Source organism: Corythoichthys intestinalis, chromosome 18, assembly GCF_030265065.1.
Source record: "Corythoichthys intestinalis isolate RoL2023-P3 chromosome 18, ASM3026506v1, whole genome shotgun sequence".
NCBI classification, from domain to species: domain Eukaryota; kingdom Metazoa; phylum Chordata; class Actinopteri; order Syngnathiformes; family Syngnathidae; genus Corythoichthys; species Corythoichthys intestinalis.
Window position 1 is genome coordinate 7,113,244 of NC_080412.1, and position 13,919 is coordinate 7,127,162.

The 13,919-nt window shown below is 39.6% G+C and overlaps 1 long non-coding RNA gene across 1 annotated transcript; it reads right to left on the bottom strand.

Moving 5' to 3' along the window:
* Positions 1-9,374: 9,374 nt before the first annotated feature.
* On the bottom strand, positions 9,375-12,810 carry LOC130906614 (uncharacterized). The gene is made up of 3 exons (XR_009061348.1): positions 12,562-12,810; positions 9,735-9,811; positions 9,375-9,623 (listed from the first exon to the last, which is right to left on the bottom strand). It is a non-coding gene; the product is annotated as an uncharacterized LOC130906614 (long non-coding RNA).
* Positions 12,811-13,919: the final 1,109 nt, after the last annotated feature.

Below are 13,919 nucleotides of genomic sequence, written 5' to 3' on the forward strand. Positions count from 1 at the left end.
ACAGTATGTTGAATGTATATATCCGTCTTGTGTCTTATCTTTCCATTCCAACAATGATTTACAGAAAAATATGGCATATTTTATAGATGGGTTGCATTGTGATTAATTACGATTAATTAATTTTTAAGCTGTGATTAACTCGATTAAAATTTTTAATCGTTTGACAGCTCTAATAAAAAATAAATAATCGGGATTTTATAAGGGAACGACTCTGAATTTTTTTTTATGCAGCGTTGCTCATAGAGACTCATGTTTGGCTGTTTTGGTTTTAGGTCAGTAGCAGCTTTGGTTTTGAAAATATTTGAACTTTTTGAAAATAGGCCCCCTACGTATCGGCCCCGTTTCCTGTGTCATGTCAATAGGTTATGAAGTCTATGCTAATTAATGACTTTTCTCATCTTTGCAACACCGTTACCTTTACTGAGGATGTAAAGGCGTGCGTTACTATGTGTTACTACGTTGGTTGAATGACGCGAGAAAAGTCTGAGAGACACGGACTCACTGAGAGCAGAGCGGGAGTGGGGAGGAGGGAAGGGAGTTGTATCGCCGTTGCAAACGCGATGCTAGGTGACTCCAATAATACCTGACTGAGCCGATAGCCTATAAACTACGCCCCCGTGTAGGTAGAACCAGAGGCGTAGCAAGGGTCCCCAGGGGCCCCAGGCAACATGGGGCCCTTCAAGTGTGTGCAAGTAAGAGGGTCAGTTGGACTTGGAGCAATAGAAGAAAGAGTAGCAACACAAAAATACCGCCATTGGATGCGGAGGTATATACTTTTGTGTGAAATCAGTAGTCAGATTGGCCCTACAACCCACCAAATTCAAATTATTCCGTAAAAACCACTGATTGTTGGACCGAAATGAGTATTAAATTTGCAAATAAAATTGTTTAGTATTATTTTAGATGCATATATGTAATATTTTTCTTATAGAGTATTCGACGAGGAATAAGATAGACCCATTAATAGACTTTTTGGGAAAAATGGCCATTTTTTTTAGTAGTCACATGAATAATGAGGTGGCCTGTGAAACTCAATGTAATACAAATCGGCAAGGACTTTCCAGAGAGTACTTGGTGAGTCACTCTTTAAACAATCATGTGGTATTAATAGCTGATTGGACTTTCTTAAACATATATAATCTACGTGACATGGTTAGGGATTGATAACAGAATCATTAGAGAATCTGCCAAATGATTCCATGGTATTGAAAAACTCCCTACACTTGTCGCTTCAACAGTGCAGTAAAGCTGCGTGTGCTAAATCTGTTGGCCCTCTGGGGGCCCCCAGGGGGGCCCTAGGCAATTGCCTGGTTTGCCTAATGGGACGCGACGCCTCTGTGTAGAACTACATGCGAAATGATAGACTCGCCTACGTTGGTAAACAGACGCCATCTTAAAGGGTATTATAATACTAAGGGGCTGTGAGATATCAATAGAACCGTTATGTGGCAAGATAACAAATATGAATAAAGTTAACAAAAAATAAATCACATTCATGAGCAATTATCGAAAATAGATAGAAAATTACGAACATTTCCGAAAGTATTCCGGAAACAGTCGAATGGGGCGGAGACAGGGGCGGACTGGGACTAAAAAGCAGCCCTGGACTTTGACTCAGCCCAGCCCACAAGAATTGCTATACGAAGGGAAACACAGACCCCCTAGGGGGGTCTGGGAGCATGCCCCCCTGGGGATAATTTTTTTTTTTTTTTTACATTTTATTGTAAAATGTATCAATTTCGTGCACTTTGAGAGAAAATGAAGAAAATGTGTCTAGACTGTGACTGTCTGACTTGGGGCGCTCAAAGTACTGCAAGGCTGAACTGGAGTTGGATTCATTTTCTGTACTAGCTCTACGATCAACCTGAATAAACTAATGAAAGAAATTATTTTTCAAAGCAGGTTTTATGTATCCAATTGATTATAATATATCTCTATATATTTCTGTCTATAAAATGACTTCATTGTTTATGCCATAATTCAGTGGTCTCCAAACTATTACACATAGGGCCGCAGCGGGCGAAGGATTTCTTTCCAACAAAACAAGACAACACCTATCCACCAATCTGGTGTCCTACAAGTGTAATCTTTTGATTGCAGTCAGGTGCTGCTTGTTTTAGCAGAAACTTCTTTGGTTAAACTGTCGGTACTCGATCGGTTGAAACAAAAACCAGGCCCCACAGTGGCCCTTGAGGACCGGTTTAGAGACCCCTGCCATAATTAATCTTGCCATACAAATAATACGTTTCAATGAAAATACAATAAACATTTCAAGACAAATCCTGTATACATAACCTTCATTGGAAAGTATTAACCAGAAAACAAAACGATATATAAATGATTAATAATATATATAACATCAATGTAACTACCTAAATTTTAAAGTAAAACCATTCATTTTATTAATATTTTGTTGTATTTCTTCTGAATTAATATTGCTGCTGCGTGTGCATAGGTTGTTTTACAGCTAAAATATTTTTCTTAGGAGAGTGATAGTAGGACTACCATACTGTAACTTGACACGATTGCAAACGGGTACATGGGCTAGCTGGCACTAACCCTTTAATTGTCATTTATTTCATTTAAAATGTACCTACCTGGTGGATAACAATTGCCAGTATACCGAGCAAGTAACCCTCTTCATCCCTACTTACTTTCCCTGCACTTGTCTGGGGAACTTCCATATCATTAGACCCCTCCCTCTTCTTTTCTCTCTCCCTACACGTCAGAGTGGCTGCCGCTCCCACACTCACCATCGCCGGGGGCTGGGCAGTTGACTTGTTACCCGACGTGGCCGTTGCAGCTTGCGAAAGTATTTGTCAACTTATGACATTTTAATGCTTCGCTCTCCAGTTTCTTTAATTTTTTTCTCCCTAACCTTCTCCGCGCCACCCTTCTCTTTTCTTTTTTTGCCACCACCATCCATGTTGACGCTCGTCGCTATTTTGCTTCCACAAGGAACCAATGAAGGCTTCTCTGTGCTTTCTTCGTTCTTCTATCAGATTGTCAGTGCCAGGCACATTGCTGCCACCTGTCTGATTGGATGCGAACTGTAGATAATCAGAGGACAGGGGGGATAAAAACAGTGATGTATAATGAATGGCGGCCGCCGGCCGTCCAGGGCACCGGCCGTTCTGTGATCCTCCAGAACCCACAGATTACCAGTCCGCCCCTGGGCGGAGACGTCACAACAAGGAAACAAAAGGTCGAGGCAGGTGCCATCGTTGTTTATCGACGAGAGAGTTGCGTTCGTGTTTTACCAAAAAATCGCTAAAATGGTTCAAACCTGTCATGCTATGTGGTGTACAAATAACCATTTGTCGCAATGTAGTACCCATGAGTTCCCGAATGCAAGAAAAAGAGCTGGACTACGCAGACAATGAGTAAAGTTCGTCCGTGTTAAGAGGGCTAATTTTGCAGACCCAGCCTCCGGCACGGTTTTGTGTGGTGCACACAGGGCCGGCCCAGCCTATACGCAGACTATGCAGCTGCTTAGGGCCCCTGACCACTAGGGGGCCCCCAATCTGGCAATTGTTTAATTTATCCTCTATTTTGTTTACTACAGTGTGCTTTATTTGACTTTTGTGAGTTTTGATACTTGATTACAAGCTTTAAAAAAATAAAAGTTCTTCCTTAACTTCTTTCTTTCCTCTTTTAGAAAAAGGTTTGGCGCTATCTACCGTAAGTACTGACAATCATTTGGGGTGAGAAGTTTGAAGTATGCAGTGCAACAAAATCTGATTAACATACAAAATATGGACATATGGGTTGGATTGCATGTATGGGTTTCACAGTACACTGTGACGAAATGGTGGGCCAAAAATATGGGCCCATTTGCATTATTTTGCTTAGGGCCCCCAAATGGCCTGGGCCGGCCCTGGGTGTGCATTTGACACCTGAAAGCTATTCGAACTATGGACAAATGAAACCAGGTTTTGCTAAGAAATTGCTGCTGAAAGCAGATGCGCTGCCCACCATACACGCGCAGCCACCTAAATGTCCCGAGATATCAAGAAGGAGGACGATGACTGGCTCTGATGAGACCACCCCACCACCCCAGGCTAACCAAAGGAGCGGAACAGCCAAGCTCGAAATGGCCAGAGTGAGTACTCTTTTATAATAAAAAACATATCACGCATTGGATATAGGACTGGACACATGTATAAATTATCGCTCGTAAAATATATAGAACAAATCCTCTAATCCCATTCATATTTGTGTCTGTTGGCAGAGCGAAAACCTATGATAGCACAATAAATGATAATTATTCTATACATTACTTTATTTTGCGGTCACGGTGTATCAGCTTCACAAAAAGAAATGCAAAACAAACCATTCGGTGTTTCCAACACGATCTGTTGCCGGTGTTTCATCAGTGTGATTGTTCCCCTCAATGATCCTTTCATTAGGCTGCATTGGCTGTCGTTTGGGCTCAAATTGATAACACAAAACACCAAAGAAAGGATCATAACTCTCCTCGTCACCATTAGAAGAACGTTCGTTACGTCAGATTCGTCGCTGCAACTAGAAACAAAATTGTCCGCCATCATTGCCGCCATTCAGTACTAAGCACTGAGCCGGTTGTTTCCTTGTTGTGACGCCACGCACACAATATGCTAGATTTCCGGGATCTCGGGCGCCAGTCGTTTTAGCTTGACAATTGATCCAAATTTCTATCATTTTCTTGGTGTTGCAATGTGTGTAATTCACGAAGTGGCATGATATGAATCCAAAAGACATGCGTTTATGGATTAATGATGAAATATTCGCATTTCCCCAGGTGTTGTAATACCCTTTAAAGCAGTAGACTTCTCAGGAAGGCTCTGTTGTAGAGAACCTTCCTAGCGAACCTAAGTAACTTTTTATCCAAACTACTTCTAAATCGGCAAAATCTCGACTTGAATCCATCTCGAAATTGTGAAACTGTTTTAAAACTTTCCCATGTCGAAAGTAGACAGAAGGGAACTAATGCAATGACGGGAGCAATTTTAGCAACTTTAATGGTTGATTCACAACACTAAATGACTTCCAAACATAGCAAAGGTTACTATCTAGTTATCGCAATATCTGCAATATCCCTGTGTCTAGTTAAGTTTAGGGTAAAGAATTGGGCTACGGCCAATTTTCCCAAAAACCCTTTGAACTTCACACAGTGTGACCTATGTTTATTTTTTGTTGTTTTTTTTTTTTTTTTGGAATGAAAAAAAATCAAAACTCAATTAATTTTTGGGAGAAGTAATTTTTAACTGTAATTAATTCGTTTTTTAAAGGAAGAATAACAAAAATGGTCATTATAATACACGAATAATAATAATCACTCCACCAACTTTATTGACCTGTAGCTCTAGGAGTCAGAGCAGAGGAGCAGCGAGGGTGGCAGGGTAGAGACTAAATGCAGCTAATCTGCCTTCCAATGTAGTGTCATTTAATGTTTAAAAGTTCAAATCTATGGAGTCACAGGAGTGCCAAAATTAAAAATAAATAAATAAATATAAATACAAAGAGAAATAAAATATATATAAATAAATAAATGAATAGGTAAATAAATTAACAAATAAATAAATATAAAAAATACATATATAAATAAATAAAAATATAACGGTATACTTTGTCATTGACATTTACTTTTGGTCATTAACAACCACAAACGAAAAAAACAATGACAATATTTTTCATTGACTTTTACTTTCTGTCATTGAACACCACAAACGGAAAAAACAATGACAATTGTATTTTTTGCCTTTGCCTTTTCTGTTTGGCTTTTACATTGTCATTGTCATTTGTCGATCGCCTTTCGCCGATCGAATGTAAATGGCAAATGCGCAGAGAAACGGTCTGTCAATCAAATGACGTTGGGCGGGGCTTTCCAACCAGGAATGGTAGTCGATAACTGATTATTCCTAGTTTATCTGAAGGAAAGTGACGTCGGTTATCGAGTTGCACGTGCGGTTTTTATGGATAGGATAAACTGGATAGATATGGATATGGATAGACTTTTTACGTGATAGATTCAACGATAGAAATACATTTTTCTAGACCGGTAAAAAAATATATTATAAAATATATTATTCGACACACATTCCAGACCATTCAAAAAATAATTATTTTCTATGTCCGAATCTTCGCGTTTATAATCATGACGACAATGGAGGAAGTGGCGTAGTGCAGTCACACAAAACAGCCGCGGTTGCGCTTGGGTAGCCGTACGGCGCATGTGCGGAAAGTTAAACCAGGAATAATCAGTTATCGACTACTATTCCTGGTTGGAAAGCCCCTCCCAACGTAATTTGATTGACAGACCGTTTCTCTGCGCATTTGCCATTTACATTCCAAAAGAGGAAAGGCGATCGACAAATGACAATGACAATGTGAAAGCCAAACAGAAAAGGCAAAGGCAAAAAATACAATTGCCATTGTTTTTTCCGTTTGTGGTGTTCAATGACAGAAAGTAAATGTCAATGACAAAGTATACCGTTATATTTTCATTTATTTATATATTTATTTCTCTTTATATTTATTTATTCGTTCATTTATTTACCTATTCATTCATTTATTTATATATATACATGTGTGGTGACCCTTTGTTTGTTATAATTCACCCACCGTACTTGAGTGTCCATTTGGCCGAGCGCGTTACCGGCTGCTTCACAGTCACGTGACTAGACACTATAAAGAGCCGCGCGCGTTCCGGTTCAAGAGAGAAAGTGCACGAGATTTCACAGAGTGCAGAGAGTTACAGAGCTGGACACAGCAATTGAGCAATAAAGACTCTTAACTAGTGTTGTATCGGTCGTGAACGATTCGTTCTTTTTGAACGAATTGTTTGGGTGAACAAGACCGAACTAATCATCTTCTGCACTGATTCGTTCTATGAAGTTGCTGCTTGTTCGCTGCGTGGGAGGGCGTTGAGCAAGCGGCAGCGCCTTTTGACATCGCACACGACCAATCAGACGCCAGCCTCATCGCGGGCAGGGGAGGGAGCGGAAACAGAATCAGGGCGTCTGTCACTCACTTCCACGTTTGGCCAATAAGCAGCCAGCATGCAGGCAGGGGGCAAGACTGAGTTATGTCACTTCCCGTTCACTGACTCTCCGTCCTACCGAGAATGCTTAGATGATTCGTTCTGCTAGACTGCTACGCTAATTTATAGTCAGTCTACACCGGCAGTCACGCAGCAGTGCTGCGGCAGTGAACGAGCTAAGGACTGAAAGGAAAGGGCTTTATCACATATTCTTTCATGTTGAGCCTATCATATGCTACTCAAATGCACAAAAATCACCACATAAACACAGTGAGCAAAGTTTACTGTGCTTTTCTCAACAGACTCGAGACTACATATGACGTCATTGTATCCACTTTACAGTACGTTAAAACATTCGCCAGTAGCTACAAGGCGATAAGGCTGAGCTATGGATACGTTGCGGGGGCGGGCGAGAAAGCTGTCAAGAGACTAGCTGGACTTCATTGGCAGCGAAATTTATCTAATCTGTGCCCATGGAAAATGACTATTTAGTATGATCACCATAATACTGATTTGCTATGAAACGGTAGTTTCATGACATATTTTTCCGAGTTTTTTTTTTTTTTCCCTTGTCACAGCTTGTCGGGTTGGGGCGCAAATTAACGTTGAGTCCATCAGTCCATCCTGTGCGACTAAAGCGTCCAAAAATTAAACGCGGGGACGTAGGATGTATATATACATGTATGTCTCCATTTTCTTAACATACCAATGAGAGTGGAATGGTTACATTGTAAAGAGCAAACGATTCTCTTTTCGTCAGCATTTGGCGATCTGAGATCGGGAGGGGATGACTGCGTGGAGTTGATGGGATTATTTATATCTTAATACCAGTGCAAAAATGACATTTCAACACGATTTTTAGGTAATATTTTTTCGAGTGTTGTTTTATTTATTTATTTTCGTGTCAGAGAAGCCAAATAATAATAATAATACATTTTATTTATAACGCCGATTTAATATTTATTAATATACATAATAAATTGATTATTTATTAATATTTTTTATATTTTCTTATTTTTGTGCAATAAATCTCACTCAACCGGAAAAAATAGCCGAAGACAGTTTAATTAAATTCCACATTTATTTGTTCTTCAGCCGAAATGATTTGGTGGTATATCAAATGGCTTTCACGAGCAGCCAGCTCACGTAAACACGCATTTAAACTACGAATCGGAAGGGAGCGTACACGTAATTTAGCGTGATTGAAAAAGTTTGTGCTTAAAAAAAGGGGAAACGTTTAACCGTTTCCTATATCAAAGTGAAGCAAGCACAAGCCATGGCTTTGATCCAATAGAAATATGATAGACGCGGAAATTCTCATTGCTGCAGCGGCTGGGCTGCAGAGACGAGGCAGTGAAAAAAAAAAGACAGAAAAACACAGTCTGTCACTCACTTCTGAATCTACGAAGGAAGCGGCCAATGAAAAGCCTGTGTACTGTGCAAGAGGGGGAGGGACCAAGCCTTCCTGTTCAGTTATATATGCTAAGCAGTCTTTTGGTGATTCGTTTGGCAACGTCACTTCCCGTTCACTGACCGAACGATTCATTTGGGCGGTTGTGGGTGGGGGGGATGAGGAGGGCGAACGATTCGTTGAACGATTTGTTTGAACGAATCTTTTTACTGAACGAACCGGAATTGATTCGTTTCCTCAGGTGAACGACTTTTCCCGCCACTACTCTTAACAAGCATACCGCTTCATATATATATTTATTTCTCTTTATATTTATTTATTCATTCATTTATTGATTGATTCATTTATTTATTTATTTTTAATTTTGGCACTCCTGTGACTCCATACAAATGTTTCATTTGTTTTGTATTTAATTATTCAAATATATGTCTGCTTGTTCATTCTCCGTCACTATTTTGTGCAGTTCCCAAGAGTGCCATAGGGTAGCGATGTTGCGCAAGCTTACTTAGTTTATCTGCACGTAGTAGTAGTAGAAGAAGAAAGGAGGAAGGGCAGAGCTTGAGAAGGGGGAGACACAACACTAGTGATGGGTCCGTGAAACCTCATGAAGCGTGTCGACACAGTGACACATTGTGTTGACACAGTGTGGATACTGTGTCATTTAATACTGACACCTGCTGGACATAAAAAATCCCTACAGGCAACCCACTTGACAGACTGACACTGAATTGATGACAGCATGTAAAATCAAATCATTTAAGTCTTTGCATTCATATTGCATTAGTCCATATCTTTACATTATGTGAACATATATTATAATGTGAAAATGTAAGTAATAATGAATGGGTGAATAAGGAATGCCTGTGGACTTTTTGTTCTGATAAAATTTTATTCAAAAACAGTTTTTTTTTTTTTTTTTTTTTTATTTAGTTGTTGTTGGGGTTTTTTTTGTTTTTTTTACAAGCCTGCTGTGGACAACACACTCGCATGGAACCAACAATGCCAGCATGCACAAGAATTTCCAGTTGAAAGAGGTTTGGATAAGATATCCATTGGCTCCTCCAGTATCGAAGAAAATCGGCATTGCGTGCCATGTTCGGCTCAGCCATGCATCGTTGCACTTTTGCAATTTCATCTACAGTTGCATTGCCTCCTTGACTCCCCACTTTGTCATGTAAGTGCTACCATAGCCTATCAGAAAGAAATTGAAGTGGACAAAAAAATAAATTATAGCTTGATTACAGATTTCTAATAAATTACCAAAAAAAGTGACTGTGTGAAAGTAAAGGAATGGTTCTATACCTGTGTTTATTTGGGGATGATCAGAAACTTCATTCTCATGCTTGGCCAGTAATGCTTCAGCATTGAGGAGGTGGCAACTGTTTTTATATGACAGGTTAGTCATATACAAAGTACAAATGCGACATTTCACCTGCAAAAAAATAACTGGATTCGAACCCGCGCGCACAACGTGTCGGGGACAAGCCGCGTTTGCTCTGACCACTATACTAGCGGATCAACGTTGTTGCGTAGTGTAAAGACAAGGGACGGCAATCGACGGACCCGCGTGCACCCGTCACACTCATAAACTAAGCTTTACCTTAAAATTAATTGTATTTTGAATGAATGATGACAAGTGCGTTTTCCCTGTCTTACGTCCATTTCCACAGCAGGTAGACGACGAGGAAGTAACCGTGAGATGTGGATTGTTTCAGCAACTCCATTGCATTGACAGACGCGCGTCCTTTTGAACCAGTTTGCCGCGTCATGACTGTGTTGACACAGTTCAATGAGTTCATGCATCGGTCACGTGATTTTCTTGTAGCGATACGCGCACCGACGCAGGGGTTGCTCCATGAGCTCGGCGCGCGCGCCGGTGTTCTGACAAAACTTGCAACCCATCAAAAATTGCTACCTTGCGGTTTTGCGCATGCGCGTAACGTTAAAAATGGCCGCGAATGCAGCGATTCCAAAGTAAACACTACAAACTTTCTTTAAAGAAAGGAATATTTACTTAAGTTTGATCATGTGAAGACATGTACAAAAGTTCTCAGACACATCCTACCATGTTAGCTGCATACAGCAACTGCACTCCGTGCTCTCACCGTTAACGACTTTGCCGTGTCGTTAAGTATTAATTTACGCCATTTTCGTGTTGCACATGTATGTTTATGATGTATCGAGTTTAGTTAGCACCTTTGGATAACATTAAGAGTCCAACTGAATGTAAAAGAGGGCTTTTTCAGCGCCACCAAAGCTTTGGGAGCAAAATTTTATAAGGGAGCAAATTTTGACAGAACACCGGCGCATTAGTATCACTGGACCCATCACTACACAACACGTTGCAGTTGTACGTTTGTCTAAAGGCGGCAAATAGGAAAGTGAAGAGATAAATACTCAATCTACAAACGTTCAAGGTATCCTTATTTAATCAATATAACATATTTTGTTGGAATAGTGCCACGTTAGGTGCTCTATTCATTTGCTTAAGCACAGTTTGCCTACTTTCTATGTGTCTAATGGCGCCCATTATACTTTCTCAGAGTGTACTTTAAGGCTGCCGACTAAGTTCAACGTTGTTTTTAGCACCCTTGGTCGGTGGAATAAGGTGACTAGATAGCGAATTATACTTCATAATTGTTGTTGTTTTTGTTCTGAATATATGTTTACATATATTGTTTGCTCACAGTATTTTTGTATGAAAATCTCCATGATATTGTGTGAATGTAATCACAGAAAATGCTGATGCAATGTAAAAATGTTTGTCTAGTTTTCACGGTGCTTTCGCGAGAGCGTGGAGAGAAAATCATCAGTCGATACTACGTCGTCTTGGACCAAGGGACAGCTACATAGACCTCTACTGGAAATGTGAGTAGGAGAGTAATTATTAGAAATTGGAGAAAGCCAAGAAGATAATAGCCCAAACACACACACACACACACCCCTACACACACGTACGCAATACAGGTCAAAAGTTTGGACACAACTTCTCATTCGTGCGTTTTCTTTATTTCCATGGTTATTTCCATTGTAAATTCTCACTGAATGTAATAAAACTTTGAATGAATGTGTGGAATTACAAACATAGCAAAAAACAGTGAAATAACTACAAAATATAATTTATATTACTCCTACTACCTTAATACGCTAGTATCGTTAAATTAGCCACCCTTTGCTCTGATTACTTTTTTGCGCACTCTTCCCATTCTCTTGATGAGCTTCAATCAATCAAATTTTTTTTGATATAGCCCTTTACAAAAAAGCCTTAGAACAAAGTCAATCATGGTTCATGATGAATAAAAGGCAGGAAAGTATCATACAATGACATTAAGATATACAAAATGTAACACGACGCATTACGATAAAAGTCAAAACAGCAAATTAAACAAGAAAACAGATTAAATCCGAAAACATTAAAAACCCTTAAGAAATAAAACCAGGTTACTCTAGTCTGGGGAAAAGGAGAGTCTAAAAAGGTGTGTCTTTAGCCGAGATTTTAAAAAGCCTCCCAAGGCCTCCTTTACGACCATATACCCTACAAATGTATTGTACTTGATAAATTTGAAATTAAGTGGACTAGACAAGGAATGAGCTTGAAATATGCTATGTTATTACAACAGCATATTTCAAGCACATTCTTTATCTGGTCCACTTAAATGCGAATTAAATATGCTTTATTCACTCAAGTTTTATGTATGTCTTCAGTGGCCATCAGATTCGTGATTACTGAAATGTACACTGCTACACAATACCACAGACTTCATAACGTAATGACGGGGCTTATCTCCGTCACAAGTGACCGAGTGGAAACACAAAGAGCTTTGTCCGTTGAAAGTTCTCGTGAATAAATGCTTATATTCCTGAATTCTCTATAGATATGGACGTAAAACGGTCTCGATTCTTGGTTATAGGCAAAAAACCTGTGCAGTTAGCATTTATTTTACGTAAATATTGCGAACTATGCTGCTAGTCAGTAAGCAAATTAGCCGACACCAGATCACAAAGAGCTTTTTCCGATGAAAATTCTTGTGAATAAATGCTTATATCCCTGAATTCTTTATAGAAATGGATGTAAATCAGTCTCGATTCTTCAAAAATGCATGCATGGTTCGAAAAATATAATAATTACCTTGAATCCTGGAACAAATCACTCCTGAGACAATCCTTCCTGTTTGTATGCGGTACAGCTTTGGTACTTTTTCAACCTAAACCTAGCGTTGGATCGCTGCATGTGGCTAATTTCTAATAAATGAACAGAGTGTGGGACGGCCCCCTTCTGGAATCCATGATGCAGTGAATGGGGAATGTGTCATGTCAATACATTATGAAGTCTATGACGATACCTTATTCTTAAGTCATTTAACATGAGGTTGTTGTAAAAGTGTATATTAAAAGGGCCAATTAATTAATACTCCTGATTTGTTTTTTGATAGAACAAATATTCAAACATCAAAATAGTGTAACGTCACTTGCTATAATATATACGACAATCACATTTACACTACTTGATCAAACAATATCTTTGAACTTTGATTTTCTTCTGTGTCAGTAAAATCGAAAGGTGACATCATATAGAGATCTCACAAGATGTTTGCTGCGTCGAGAACAGTATTTGCAGAGTCCACCACTTTCCTTCTTTTTGACGTCTTTTTGAAGTGCTTGCGAATAGCCGTGGCGCTTCTTTACAAAACTTTACAAAAACTCTGTTAACACAGGAACTGCAGTTTTTTTTTTTTTTTTAATGCTAAATAGAAATGCCAGAAAGGCTTCAAAATGATCCCGATACCAAACTGACTACTGAGCTTTGTCAAACAATAGACCACTCAAACAAGCAATCAAGCAGACCCCCCCCCCCCCCCCCCCACACACACACACACACCTCTGTCGTCGCTGCCTCGGTGTGGAGTGGGGGTTTCACTCTGGATAGCTGCAATTAGCATCTTGAATATTTGCAAATCCAGGGCTACCTTGGCTTTGTCAAACTATAGACCACTCCTTGGTGGGTCTTGCAAAAGAATTGGCTCACTCTCATGTGGGCGCAAACAAGGCGCAGAAGGAAACATTGCTTCAGCTACAGTGCTGCCCAAAAGTATTGGCACCCCAGCAATTCTGTCAGATAATGCTCAATTTCACCTAGAAACTGATTGCAATTACAAATGCTTTTGTAGTAATATCTTCATTTATTTTGATTGCAATGAAAAAAAAATCATCATTTTACTCAAAGCTCCAAAATGGGCCCCACAAAAGTATTGGCACCCTCAGCCTAATACTTGGTAGCACAACCTTTAGACAAAATAACTGCAAACAACCGCTTGGGGTAACCATCAATGAGTTTCTTATAATGCTCTGCTGGAGTTTTAGATTATTCTTCTTTGGCCAACTGCTTCAGGTCTCTGAGATTTGAAGCGTGCCTTCTCCAAACTGCCATCTGTACAAGTGTTCTATGGGATTCAGGTCTAGACTCATTGCTGACCACTTTAGAAGTCT